This window comes from Macaca thibetana, chromosome 12, assembly GCF_024542745.1.
Source record: "Macaca thibetana thibetana isolate TM-01 chromosome 12, ASM2454274v1, whole genome shotgun sequence".
Taxonomy (NCBI): Eukaryota; Metazoa; Chordata; class Mammalia; order Primates; family Cercopithecidae; genus Macaca; species Macaca thibetana.
In genome coordinates, this window is record NC_065589.1 from 87,432,384 (window position 1) to 87,447,658 (window position 15,275).

General features: G+C 34.7%; 1 long non-coding RNA gene across 2 annotated transcripts in view; it reads right to left on the reverse strand.

Annotated features, from left to right (window-relative positions):
• The window catches only part of LOC126933205 (uncharacterized), a 127,036-nt gene that overhangs the window by 94,481 nt on the left and 17,280 nt on the right, over positions 1-15,275 (reverse strand). Inside the window, exons 4-5 of one of the 2 annotated variants that reach the window (XR_007718455.1) lie at positions 13,197-13,301; positions 10,133-10,192 (exon numbers count right to left, since the gene is read on the reverse strand). This is a non-coding gene — a long non-coding RNA (uncharacterized LOC126933205). Of the gene's footprint in view, positions 1-6,081; positions 13,302-15,275 lie in introns of those variants that run through there. The other variant, XR_007718456.1, reaches the window with a different exon arrangement.

Here is a 15,275-nt window from a genome sequence, read left to right on the forward strand (position 1 = left end):
ATGGTATTTAAGTTGCTCATAATATTTATTTCCTTATTATTCTTTCATTGTCTGTAATATCTACAAGGAGATTCTGCTTATCTTCTTGATATTTTGACAATAATTTCTCTTCTTTGTCTCTCTCTTTTTTCAGATTCCCTTTTTCCTGTTTCTCTCTCTTCAGTCAAGATGGCTGAAAGTTTATAAATTGCATTGATCTTTTCAAATAGCCAGCTTTTTATTTGACTGATTTCCTTGTTGATATTCTCTGTTTTCAGTTTCATTGGTATCTTATACATTAATTGCTTCCTTTCTTCTACTTACTTTCTGTTTAACACTAGCTTTTCATATATTCTTGGAGTGAAAATCTTATACTATTGATTTAAAACCTCTTTTGTAATTTATATCTTGATTTTAATTATATTATATAATTATATATTACATATATAATTAACACAATATATTATGTGTTTCTATATAACATATATATTATATGAATACATATATGTATATGTAATTTCATATAAATATATAATAATAGTTATAGCATTTAATTTAATTACCTTTATTTCTAAGTACTATTTTAGCTGCTTCCCCTACATTTTAAAATTTTTATTTTTTGTTAAATCCCAAATATTTATAATTTTCCTTATGACTTCATCGTTAACCTCTTTTAATTAAGACATATTTAATTTCCAAATATTTCAGGATTCTGCAATATCTTTCTGTTAATGATTGCCAGTTCAATTCCACTTTATTCAAAGAGCACATTTTGTATTATTTCAATTTATATTATTTTCTTTTGTTTATTTTATTTTCCAGCATATACTTACCCTGATGAACATGTCATATGCACCTGAAATAATATGTATTTTGCTGTCTTTCTGTAATCATTAATTGGGGCAATTTGATTTACACCGTTGTTTTGGTCTCGTATAACTTTAATAGTTTTCTTTTTTTTTTTTTTTGAGACGGAGTCTCGCTCTGTCGCCCAGGCTGGAGTGCAGTGGCCGGATCTCAGCTCACTGCAAGCTCCGCCTCCCGGGTTCACGCCATTCTCCTGCCTCAGCCTCCCGAGTAGCTGGGACTACAGGCGCCCACAACCGCGCCCAGCTAATTTTTTGTATTTTTAGTAGAGACGGGGTTTCACCGTGGTCTCGATCTCCTGACCTTGTGATCCGCCCGCCTCGGCCTCCCAAAGTGCTGGGATTACAGGCGTGAGCCACCGCGCCCGGCCAACTTTAATAGTTTTCTATGTACTTTTTCTATTGATTATTTATAGAGAAGTGTTGATATCACCAATCATTATTTTGATTTGTTTTCTGTTAATTTCTACTTTTATTTCTATCAGCTTTTGCTTTATGTATTTTGATGCTTTTTAGGCAGTACATTTATATTTGATATTACTATCTCTTCTTGATGAATACACACTTTCATCATCTTGTAATGTCCCTCTTTATCTTAAATAATAAGCCTTGTTTTGAAATATTGAAGTATCCACTCCAGCTTCTTTTTACAGATTAATGTTTGCATAATACATTTTCTTCATACTTTTATTTTTACTTGTCTAGATTTCTATACTTAAAATGAAACTTTTGAAGGCAGTATATAATTATGTCTGGCTCCTTCCTAACAACGCCTTTCTTTTAACTGGTTTGTTTAGATTGTTTACCTTTAATATTATTACTATTATGGTATATTTTTGTCTATCATCTTTTTAGTCATTTCTCTCTGTTTAAGTATTTTTCCATCCTCTTTTTGGGTCTACTTTAAATGAAACAGATTATTTTTTATTTTTCCATCTTATCACATTATTATTTATAGGTATTTAAAAAATTGTGTAACCCTAAGGTTTACTCTCTTTCTATATATATAGAGTAATATATGTATATAATATATATATATTTGATTAATCATAGTCACCTTCAAATTATAAATTGCTTTATGTGTAAGCTATAAACCTATAAAAGTATACTCCCACATTCTCTTTTTTATCTGTTCTCATTTTATCATATATTTTACTTTATGTAATACCTTGCTAATGTATTTATTATAGACCATCATTTTCCTTTTAGATAAATTAGCAACAAAAATGTCTTACATACTTTAATTTTCAGGTTATTTTTATTTTTATTTTTATTTTTTTTGAGACGGAGTCTCGCTCTGTAGCCCAGGCTGGAGTGCAGTGGCCGGATCTCAGCTCACTGCAAGCTCCGCCTCCCGGGTTCACGCCATTCTCCGGCCTCAGCCTCCCGAGTAGCTGGGACTACAGGCGCCCGCCACCTCGCCCGGCTAGTTTTTTGTATTTCTTAGTAGAGACGGGGTTTCACCGTGTTATCCAGGATGGTCTCGATCTCCTGACCTCATGATCCACCCGTCTCGGCCTCCCAAAGTGCTGGGATTACAGGCTTGAGCCACCGCGCCCAGCCAGGTTATTTTTATTTCTTGGTCCGGATTTATGTTTCTGTCTGACATTATAATTCTTCTACCTAAAATCTTCCTTTACCATTTCTTGTAATTCAGGTTTTATTTGTCAATATATTGTTATTTCTCCGTTTTTGAGAAATATTTTTGCTATGTTTAGAATTTTAGATTGACAGATCTGTTTCACTTTTGTTTCTTTCAGCACTTCATGTTTCACTTCATTCTTCTGTCTTGCATGAAATACCTTTTCTAATTCTTATCATTATTCATATTTATTTGATTAATCTTTTTTTATTTTTCTAATTCAGTATTAACTTCAGATCACAAACTTTAGCAGTTTTTATATGATATTTCCAGGTAATGATATTGGGATTATTTGCCCTGTGTGGAGCTCTTGAGATTTTTGGATACATAGTTTGATGTTTTTCATTATTTTGGAAAAATTATCACCCACTATCCCTCCAAGAATTTCTTCTTCCCTTTTCTCTCTTTTTCCCCCCTTAGATTCCAGCTATTGTATATTTAGAATGTTGATATTGTCTGAGATCTGTTTAATGTTGTGTCAGTTTGTTTAAATTATCATTTATCCACTTGTATTTCAGTTCAGATAATTTTCATTGATCTATCTTCAAATTCAACAATGTTTTTCTTGATAGTTTTGATCAATTGGTGAGTCTCTGGAAGATATTCTTGCTCTCCATGATTGTAGTTGTTAAAATTTCTAGTGTTTTCATTTGATACTTTCTTAAAATTTTATCCCTCTACCAAAATTATGTATTTATTTATGTATATTAGCTATTATTTCCACTAGAATCTTTACTATATTATTTATACTTATTTTAAACTTTCTCTCTAATAATCTCAGCCTCTGGGCCATTTCACAATTGGCTTCTGTTGTCAGGTATCAGATGACACTTTTGTTCTTGCATATTTAGGTATCTCTTAACATTTTATTCATCACTGTACATCCTGTATATAAACATAATACATAGAGACTGAGGTATGTACGTCAAGAAATAGGAACCCCTCTTCATTTGTGGTAGATTGAGTCAACCTATTTAGGAATTTAGTTGGTTTTGGTTTTTATTGTCCTGCAGTGACTTTTAGTGCAGCACTGGCTTCATTTTTCTCTGCTATAATCACCTGCTTAAAGTAGAGATTACATACTGTCGGAGTTTTCTCCATGTTCCTGCTTCAATCTCAGCAGGAACTCTGAGACTTCAGAAAGGGTTTCTGTCTGTATTCTTGCCTCTCTTTCCTCAGGCAATGCTACCTAACCTAGTGCTGGGAAGTGGAGGCAGGGGTTCTCTGCTTGCCTGACTCAGTTTGTGTCACAGAAGCAGAATATTTTATATAACTGTTAAAATCTTTCAGTAATCATTTGCATGACACTGTATGTTGAAAGTTTAGGTATAAGTAACTAAATTGAAATATTTTGCTGAGAACTAATAATTTGAATGCATTATTTTGTATTAGAATATAATTATCATTATATTTTCACAAAGTAAAATGGTATCATTTTAATGATGCATTTGCACTAAACCTTGTCATTTGTTGCTGCAAGGAGATATTCATTATCATTCAAATTATTATTTACTTCTAGGTAATTTGTCTTTTAATCCTGGCTGTTTTTAAATTTTTCTTTTTCTTTAAAAATTTGAAATCCTATGTCAATAAATCTGAAGTTTTTGTTTTGGATTGAAGTTATCCATCTCATAACACAGTGAACTCTTTGAACCTAAAGACTCATTGGCTTTTGTTTTGTTTTGTTTTTTACATTTTGGAAAATCTCTATTATTTCTTTCAATAGACCGTCTTCCTAAATTTTCATATTGTTTTTCTATCACTCTTCAGAGACATGCAGTAAATTTTCTCAGTCTAGTGTTTAAATAACTGAACTGACATAAATTCTGCAAGTTTTGAGAATGTTGTTTTTAGTTAAACATGTGGAGACAATTACCATTTAATAATATACTGGTCAAGGAGATTAATCTTATTCTCTTTCGTATATACTCAGTCTCTTTTTTATATTTTCTCTCATTTCATCTGAGTTCTGTTTTATTTCCTCAAATATATTACACAATTTACTCATTTTCTCTAAGTTTCTGTCTATTTTTTTGTTGGATCCATCCATTCGGTTCTTCATTTCAATGAGTATGTTGTATTTCATTTATTCTCAGATGCATATTTTAATATTTTATTATCTCTGAATTTGAGACATACTGGCTACCTGATGGCATGCTAAAATTATCACCAGGTGTGTGTTATTATTAACTAGTAATTGTCTCCACATATATAACTAAAAACAACATTCTCAAAACTTGCAGGATGTATGTTAGTTCACTTATTTTTTAAAAATCTCATGTAGATATTGAATTTAAAAAAGAAAATGTATTGCTAGTAGTTAATGCCAAATTCACTGGTCATCTCGTCTACCTGCCTGTTATCTAAATCATTGCTCTCAAGTTCAAAGTCCCATCTACCTACCTCTCTGAGTCACATCTAATACCTTCAAGTGGTAATTTGAAAAACCAAACGAATAATATTTTGCTTGTCTTAAAATGCTAATTTTTCTAATTAACGCTAACAAAAAATAATGGCATAATTTTCCACCAATTATCACTTAGTTAAGTTTAATAAAATTAAACATATATTTGAGAGACCACTATGTACATGAAAATAGCTGAAGATATAGCTTTTGATTCAAATAGACATGTTTACAAAATTAGGTTCTCCCATTAATGCCTGTACAATAAGAAAAAAAGTCACTAAATCACTCTAAGGCACCTAATGTTAACTCACTATCAAGTCTCCAGTCTTCCCATCTTCCTTAGTGATGCAAACCCAACTTGGAGTTTAGCACCAAGATTAAAGTCTGTATTACTAGCTTAGATTTTTGTATCATGGGCTGTGTGGCTAGATTATGCCCTATATGATTTACTGAGGAAAGTTGTGTGGAAATTATAGGAAAGTTTCTTGGAAAAATGGGGCAAAATCCTTTTATCTTTCTCACTTTTCCTGCTACTTACAGTGTGAATGTAATACCTGGAACTCTACCAGCCATCTTTGACCATGTGTTAATGGGCTGCATAAGGCAGAGCAGAACGATAGAATTCTGAGTCCCTGATGAAACTTTGGAGCCACATTGGCACTTCTGGTCTTCTTATATTTAGGAAATATATCTGTAAACTTAAGGCATTGATATTATTTTAAAAATATTTTTCTATGCTGATGAACTAGCTTGCATCTGCTCATCTATAATGTTTAAACAATTACAGTAATGCTATGGTTTGGCTGTGTCCCCTCCCAAATCTCATCTTGAATTATAGTTCCCATAATCCCCACCTATTGTGGGAGGGACCTGGTGGGAGGCCACTGAATCATGGGGGCGGTTTTATCCATGCTATTCTCATGATAGTAAGTGAGTTCTCATTAGATCTGATGGTTTTATAACGGGTTTTTCCCTCCCCTTTACTCTGCCCTTCTCCTTGCTGCCACCGTGTGAAGAAGGTTGTGTTTGCTTCCCCTTCTACCATAACTCTCAGTTTACTGAGGTCTCTCTGACCCTGAGGAACTTGATTTGATTAAACCTCTTCCCTTCATAAATTATCCAGTCTTGGTTATTTATTCATAGTAGCATAAGAATGCACTAATACAGTAAATTGGTACTGCAGAGAATGGGGTGTTGCTACAAAGATGCCTGAAAATGCAGAAGCAACCATGGAGCTGGGTAACAGGCAGAGGTTGGAACAGTTTGGAAGGCTTGGAAGAACATAGGGAAATGTGGGAAAGTTTGGAACTTTCTAAAGTCTTGGAGGGCTCAGATGGCAGGAAGATATGAGAAGGTTTGGAACTTCTTAAAGACTTGATGAATAGCTTTGACCAAAATGCTGATAGTGTTATGAACAATGAAGTGCATGGTGAAGTGGTGTCAGATGGAGATGGAGAACTTGTTGGGAACTGGGGTAAAGGTCACTTTTGCTACGCAAAGAGACTGGTGGCATTTTGCCCCTGCCCCAGACTTAGAACTTGAGAGAGATGATTTAGGGTATCTGATGGAAGAAATTTCTGTTATTGTCACCCAGGCTTGAGTGCAGTGGTGCGATCTTGGCTCACTGCAAGCTTCACCTCCCGGGTTCATGCCATTCTCCTGCCTCAGCTTCCCAAGTAGCTGGGACTACAGTCACCCACCATGTCCAGCTAATTTTTTTGTATTTTTAATAGAGACAGGATTTCACCATGTTAGCCAGGATGTTCTCCATCTCCTGACCTCATGATCTGCCCACCTCAGCCTCCCAAAGTGCTGGGATTACAGGCATGAGCCACCATGCCTGGCCAATGGAAGAAATTTCTAAGTGGCAAGGCATTCAAGAGGAAGCAGAACATAAAAGTTTGGAATATTCGCAGCCTGGCCATGTGATAGAAAAAACAAACAAACACACACAACTACATTCTGGGAGAAATTCAAGCTGGTTGCAGAAATTTGCATGAGCAACAAGGAACCGAATGTTAATCACCAAGACAATGGGGAAAATGACTCCAGGGCACATCAGAGAACTTCACAGCAACCCCACTCAGCATAGGCCCAGTGGGCTAAGAGGAAAAAATGGTTTCCTGGGCCAGGTCCAGGGCCCCCACTACTGTGTCCAACCTAGGACTTGCTGCCTTGTGTCCCAGCTGCTCTAGTCATGATTAAAAGGGGCCAATGTATAGTTCAGGCCATTAGTTCAGAGGGTGCAAGCCCCAAGACTTGGCAGCTTCCATGTGGTGTTAAGTTTGTAGGTATACAGAAGTCAAGAATTGAGGTTTGGAAACCTCTGCCTTGGTTTCAGAGGATGTATGGAAGTGCCTGGGTGTCCAGGCAGGAGTTTGCTGCAGGTGAAGAGTCCTTATGGAGAATCTCTGCTAGGGCAGTGTGGAAGGGAAATGAGGAGTTTGAAGCCCTACACAGAGGCCCCACTGTGGTGCTTCCTGGTGGAGCTGTGAGAAGAGGGCCACTGTTCTTCAGACCCCAGTATGGTAGATCCACTGACAGCTTGCATCATGCACCTGGAAAAGCCACAGGCACTCAATGCCAGCCCAAGAAGGCAGTCAGGAGGGAGGCTGTACCCTGCAAAGCCACAGGGCTGGAGCTACCCAAGACTATGGTGACCTGGATGGGAGACATAGAGTCAAAGGAGATCATTTTGGAGCTTTAAGGTTTAATGACTGGCCTATTGGATCTCATAGTTGCAAGGGGCCTGTAGCCCCTTTGTTTTGGCCAATTTCTTCAATTTAGAATGGCCGTATTTACCCAATACCTATACCCCCATTGCATCTAGGAATTAATTAACTTGCTTTTTATTTACAGGCTCATAGGTGGAAGGGACTTACATTGTCTCAGATGAAACTTTGGACTTGGACTTTTGGGTTAATGCTAGAATGAGTTAAGACTTTGAGGGACTGTTCAAAGGGCATGATTGTATTTTGAAATATGAGGAAATGAGATTTGGGTGGGGCCAGGGGTGGAATAATATTATTTCGCTTTGTCCCCACTCAAATCTCATCTTCAATTATAGTTCCGAAAATCTCCACCTATTGTAGGAGGGACCTGGTGGGAGGTAATTGAATCATGGGGTGGTTACTTCCATGCTGCTCTCATGATAGTGAGTGAGTTCTCACAAGATCTGATGGTTTTATAAGGGCTTCCCCACCTCTTCACTCTATCCTTCTCCTTGCTGTCACCATGTGAAGAAGGATGTGTTTGCTTCTCCTTCCACCATGATTGTAAGTTTCCTGAGGCCTCCTCAGCCTTGCATAACTGTGAGTCAATTAAACCTCCTTCCTTTATAAATTACCTAGCCTCAGATATTTCTTCATAGCAGTGTGAGAACAGACTAATACAGTGACTGTTCTTTAGGTTTTTTGTTATAAACAATAAATTAGGAATGTATGAAATTGTGTAGCCCAGTGCCTGGCACACAGATATTGTTTTAAAAATGTTAGCCAACTGTGTACATTACAAAAAAGTCATTAATGTGATGTCTTCCTTTGAAAATATCACATATCATAAAGCCCATTTTTCCCCTTTCTATCTTCCACAACATGACACGTAGTCAATAACAACGTGATTTGAAAATAATCAGAATATACAAAATTATGTAAAAATATATCAAAATTCAAACAAGCTAAAGAATATGTGGAATTCCTTTGAAGCCTTGTGATTAAATATATTCATTTTTTATTTTTTTTATTTTTTTATTATTTATTTATTATTATTATTTTTTGAGACGGAGTCTCCCTCTGTCTCCCAGGCTGGAGTGCAGTGGCGCGATCTCCACTCACTGCAAGCTCCGCCTCCCAGGTTCATGCCATTCTCCTGCCTCAGCCTCCCGTGTGGCTGGGACTACAGGCGCCCGCCACCGCGCCCGGCTAATTTTCATATTTTTAGTAGAGACGGGGTTTCACCGTGTTAGTCAGGATGGTCTCGATCTCCTGACCTCATGATCCGCCCATCTCGGCCTCCCAAAGTGCTGGGATATATATTCATTTTTTAAAAGAAAATTATTTCTTGTATATGATGCATATGTTATGAATGGTTACAATACAAATCAATCATTCCATATATAAATACAGCCCACCAAAATTTACCTATTCTTGTAAAAGTGTATCCCTACAAAACAAAATTTGATTTTTGAAGTGTGTATATTAAGATTTAGGTAAATATATATCTCTACATATTTGAAGTTTTAGAGTAAAATATGGTCCTTTAATGCCTTCTTATAAAACTGTTACATTTTCATTATGTTGTAACCACAAATTTTCTACAAAATATCCCTGGAAGATCAAACCTGTCTTTAGATTGAGTGAAAAATGTACAAAAGTGGGGGATTTTCCTTTGGCCTACTTGAAGGTAATAATTAAAGTTTTGTATCTCTGCCCATTGTTCTGGGGTTACATGGATTCAAGCTTATTGACAGCCCAACCCTGGTATTACATTTTCTACGAGACAATATATTCTATCTGGTCAACAGGAGATAATCTGAATATCAAACGTGAGTTGCATTTTTGCGGTTGACTAACTTCCATATGTATTGGAAGGCAGGGTAACGATAGTGGAGCATTTAGGCATCTTTACTTATAATTCATGTAACAGGTAAAGTTGGCTCTTGAATCACTATGAATGTCAATGGGTGCCAAATCATAGAAGTTTCTGCAGCAAGCATCTTAATAGTCCCAATTTTGTAATATGCGGAGTATGCATACTTTGTTATGACGGTTGTTTTCTTACAGACCTTGCATATGTAAGGTGCAATTCTGCAATTCCTCTTAGAAGCACTAGTCTTCATTTTATTGAAAAGCAGAACAAGTAGTGGCATAAAACCTGTATAATTCACAGGCTTTTAAGTTAAGGCCTCAGGCAAACCATTCTTTCTTTTGTTTTGTCCCCCATACTTGCAGGGCAATCTCAATGTTAACTTGCTCTACACTGAGAGGATGTATTATATGCTGACCTCCCCAAATAATAACTATCAAATGTGCTTTATATCTTCTCTACCTTACGATTGATTCTTAACCTAGTTTCTCTTTATTATATTATTAAGTGAATATTATATAAACATTAAGATGGGTGATTTTGTCCATAAAAGATGCATCTTTTTAAAACCAAAGTAAGACTGAAAATAATGTTTTACTCACTTGGAAAGTGAAAGTGAAAATGTTAATGATCCTGTGCTGGAATGGCACTTACCTTAATACTGATGTAGAGGCGGATACCATATTTATCTTAAACTACCCCAGAGCAAAGAACCTGTGAAGAAGACAGTTACCTTCGGAACCATATTTATCATGTAAATAGCTCAGAAAAGGATACTGCCAGTTACATCTTTAAAATACAAAAATGCATGCATTTCACTATTTTGTAAATGCCAGAGAGATGCAGCATCCGTTAGAGTTAACGGTGCGGCACTTTTGTGTTCAGTAGCATGAATCATTAATCATGAGACAGGCCATATTCTTGTACTGCTTCTGCTTTCATTACTTGGCCTAATTAAACAGTTCTCTGAACTGGAATCTCAGATTCCTCTGTTACAGATTATCATTAATTATGGTGAAAGTGCTCAGAGATGTTGGACTCAATTATATTCTACTCAACTCTGGCACCGTGTGATTCATTGCGCAGCCTGCTCTGCAGATGTACTCTTTTCTTATCTCGCACTCCCACTTTTGTAAATTGGGCTCTGGCAGCCAACAAACTAAGAGTTATGTGCTGCGTTTTCATTAAAAACATGTTGGAGAAGCACAGACCAATTAAGGATTCTGTATTTTATAAGGAGTGATGAGATGAACAGTGGATTCTGGGAGAATTAGCTCTGTGAAGAAGCAATCTCAATCTTATTGTATTGCTAAATTTGGTGCTAGGTTTTTTTTTTGTTTGGTTGGTTGGTTGGTTGGTTGGTTTTTTTTGTTGTTTGTTTGTTTGTTTGTTTTTCAATTGATTAAGTCTCTGTCTTGAAACTTTTAAAAAATTAAAATAATGTATTGCAAACTTAATAGAAAGAAACTCAAAATTGTGTTTGGTGCTTGTGTGAGCTACTGGAAATCATTTCCAGTGACATATGCCAAACACATTATAGCTCAAAAGACACTAATTTCTTCAACTTTGACAGTCATTTTTATGCTATGTAATACAATCTCTTCTATAGCACTAAGTTTAAGCAGACTGGACTACTATTTTGGCATAGACAAAGCCAGAATATCAGGATTTGCAGGCTTTGGGTACTGTTTGGGATGTGTGTTTGGGGGAAGGGGAGTGTATGATTTGACATATGGCACATGCGAATCAAATTATCCCAAAGTACTTCTATTGCATTTAAAATTTGTTTATTTGTTTAAGGATTCTATTTTTTTTCTTCTTTTATTCTCCTTCCCTCCCTTGTTCTGTCTCTCCCTGCCTCTCTCCTTCCCTCACTCCCTTCTTTCCTTCTTTTTTGTCTTTCTCTTTCAGGGGAGTCAAAAGATTTTTCTTTTGTTCAAATAATACAGAAACTGTATTTTAGTAATTAAAATGTAACAAAGTTTATGATAAAATAATGTCTTCAGTTTCCCCACGGACCACAAAACCATACCAAAAAACTTAAATGCTTAAAATCAATAGTATTTTAGCATTTCATGAAAAGAAAATATGTTTATCTAATTTAAATGTGAAAAACACAAAAATGAAATTTTATTTGCAGATTATACTTAAGAAGTTGCATGGCCTTTGATACTTTATGGATCATAATTCAGAGATTTTACAGACACTAAACTGCAGTGATAAACATGCAAATATATTTGGGAAGCGTTTAAGAAGGCTATTCAGTTTTCTCTTCCTTATGTATCATAAATTCTAAATTATAGTAGAAATACTTGGCATTTAAAACAGCTGGTCTGAAAGTGAAATCAACTGTCATTCAATTTACCTCTGATGTCATTTTAAAAAATAAATTGTCAGGGTTTTACCTGAAAACGTTTATTTAATAAAAGATAAGTGTTAAAATAATTTTATAATATGAGAAGTTTGTGTTATTATTGATAAGATGATATAATTATATCATTCAATGACAATTTTTTTTAAATCTCAGGGCAGAAGAAAGTGACATCTATAAAGTTACATCTATAGTGACAGAAGAAAGCTTTAAGAGCTGTTCTTATAACTGATCATTTATTTAAATGAAGCAAATAGATTAAAGCCAGTATTTTCTAACTGATAAATTTGTTATTCTTATGTGATAAAAATACTATTTATTCAAAACAAATATGAGGTTAATGGTTTCCTCTTTTTTTATTTCCTCTTTCCACTTTAAAGATATGGTACCAAATCAAATAGACAAAACTGCTATGCTTGTCTCCCTTTGTTTCTCATGTGAGAAATTAACAAAATAGCACACAAGTAACTCTTATCACAAAGCTATTCTCAGAGGTGAAATATGAACAGCATTGTCTTGGTTCAAGCCAACTCAACTAGTCACATGTGTCATCATTATTACTTGCTCTCTATTTTCACAAGTAAAACTTCTGTTTATTTTGTATTAAAAATTGTCTTGATCCTCATCTGAAACTCATTTTCCTACATCATGAGATATGTACTGGATATATTCATCCACAAGATCAGACCCAAAAATAAGGGAAGGGGGCATCTCTTCTCTTATTTTTATGTTATCTAAAAGTTTCTGTTTTGATTTTTCCTAAATGAAGTTTAATTTTTGTATATTTTCATTGACTATGTGTCCATTTTTCCTAAATGCAGGTCAGGAAGAGAACAGAAGTAAAACGATGTGGAGGAAAAAAGTTCTAGATGTAAGCCTTTTGGCTTAACAGTGTGTAGGTTTTCATATCCTGCAGTAGTTTCAGGTTTTAATATATATGAAAATCAGTGGTCTTGTATCTATGCATATGTGTCGTCTATAATATAATTTTGACAGATGGTGAGCTGGATAAATCTAGTCCCTGACTATAGAAAACCTTGGCTTGACTTGCACTCTACCAAAACTTGTTTTAAAAAGCATTCACATGTATTTATTTTTTAAATAAAGATTCATTTTTTGGCCTGCCCTTATTTCTCATTGAGATGCCGGCATCCTCATCTTTGACAGTCCCATATACGCATTTTACCTGAGTTGTGATTTTTTTTTTTACAAGATTATTCCATGCATAATGCTGATGACTATACTATTTTACATCTCCTCCTTATTAAAAATAAATATGTTACCTTGCCCCTGTTTGCACCCTCTAAAATTCTGACAACAATATCTTACTTAAAAACAAATACAAACCTAGAAACCAGGAAGCGGTTTCTCCCAGTAGCAGCTCCAGACAGACTGCTCATTGAAAATGTAATACACTGCTGCCGTGTCACAGGTCAGCTGGCAAATGGCAATCTGAATTTTAAAAGGAATATGAATAAAATTCTGTTTTATTTTGAAAATGAACTTTCTGCCCTCCATCATGAATCCAATATATGTCTTAATCTTCTATGCTCTTGAAGCCTGCGGCTCCTGGCTGAGTCCTTTGACTCCTGAACCTAATAAGGAAATAGGTTGTTTTCTCATCCTCGTCTCATTTTTAGAAGGGCTGAAACAAACAGTCCCCTATTTCAAATGTAATTGACAAAGCATAAAAACATGTATGTTATATAATTTTAGGTTTACAACCAAGCTCAGCACCGGGATGTTTTATTTTTAAATTTGATTAAGATGTTACACCTTTGGAAATGTGCTGTCAAGGTTTGAAATCAAAATTTCCAAGTATACGATGCATGTTTACCTTAGAACTGTACATGTGAAGCTGATAAAGGATAGAATGGATAATGGTACACTTCAATTGGGAACATTTTCATTTAACCTGGACATTATTTAGAGCCATACAGAGAGATGTATAGACAGAATTTAAAAATGTATATTTGTGGCCATTGTTGCTGTTTAAAAATCAACTGGGTGTGTGCCATGTCTGTAACTATGTTTGCTTTTTTCTCCTAAATAGAAGTTAGTTCATTATGCTATATTTATAAACTTATTGTTTACACATTCATTTAAATTAGTGACTTCTAATTAGAAAATGCTTTTCTTTCCAGAAAAATAAGGTTTCAATTTTTGAGTGTTTGTCCTTTTTTATTTGAAAATTCTAGGAATAATATATCGTCATGGCATAATTATTATTGTTCTTTTTTAAATAAAGTAATTGTAGAAACTACTCTTTAAGAAGAGAAATGGTAGAATTTAAAGCACTTAAAATAAATACAATTAGGCGTCCTATGCTGTTAGTACATCTTATAATTATATTTGTGTAGCATTATCACAACCTAACTGATCATTCTAAGGACATAAAGGCTGACATTTCATTGTGTATGTGCATCTTGTGTGTGAAACTGAGAGAGAGGTGCACATGAAAAGTTAAGCAATTAGTTATTTTAACACTTGGATTTGGTTTTAACCTAAAACTAGTCCATTATTGTTTTTCAGAAGATAGTTATATTTTAAATGTCTTTTTTTATTGTATGGCCATTCTAAGCTTAGAGCAATTAGCATATTTACAATGATACTTTAATTATTAAATGTTAGATACATGGAAAATTTTTAAAAACTTTAATTTCCGTAGCTATATCTAGTCCCTATTCCCTTTCCTGATATTCCAATAATACATAGGCTCATAGAAATCATGAACTGATATATACTTGATAGAGTCATTCATGATTCAACAAATAATTATTGAATATCTAAATAATGAATTAATAACTAAGTATATTAAGATAAATAGAACATGGTGTAGCAACAATAAGATGGTCTTTTAGTTAATCAGACAAATAATATAAGAGTTCTATCAGTGAGACAAGTGAAATGATAATGGTAGCAAAAGGTGAGTTAAAAGCACATAGGAAGACAGTTAACCCGGTGTGGGGAAGAGGAGCCCAGGGAAAACATTGAGGGAAAAGTCATGCTTAAGAGTGTTCTTAAAAGATTATGTGAACTATGTTAGATGAAGAGAAGCTTTAGATTATCTTCCTAGGGAGTAAATTAATTTTATGCAGGCATGAAATTTTTTAATGTGTAAGTAAAAGAAGCGATAAGTGTGTGTTGAATAACTGACCATATGAAATATAGAATCCATATTGTGGATTACTTCTTATTAATAATATTTGTTTACTGCTTCCTCATCAGATAGCAGCCATGTAGTTTGGAAGATAACGGCTTCAGGTCCAGGAACATGTGTTGCTTAGGGTAAGCCCATTAGAAGAGTTGTATTTCCCTAGAGAATTATCGTTCCAGGAACTTAGGTTTATATAAATTATCTTATAATGATACACAGATATCTTATCTTGGTTCAGATATGGGCATATGACTTTGGTTGACACGATT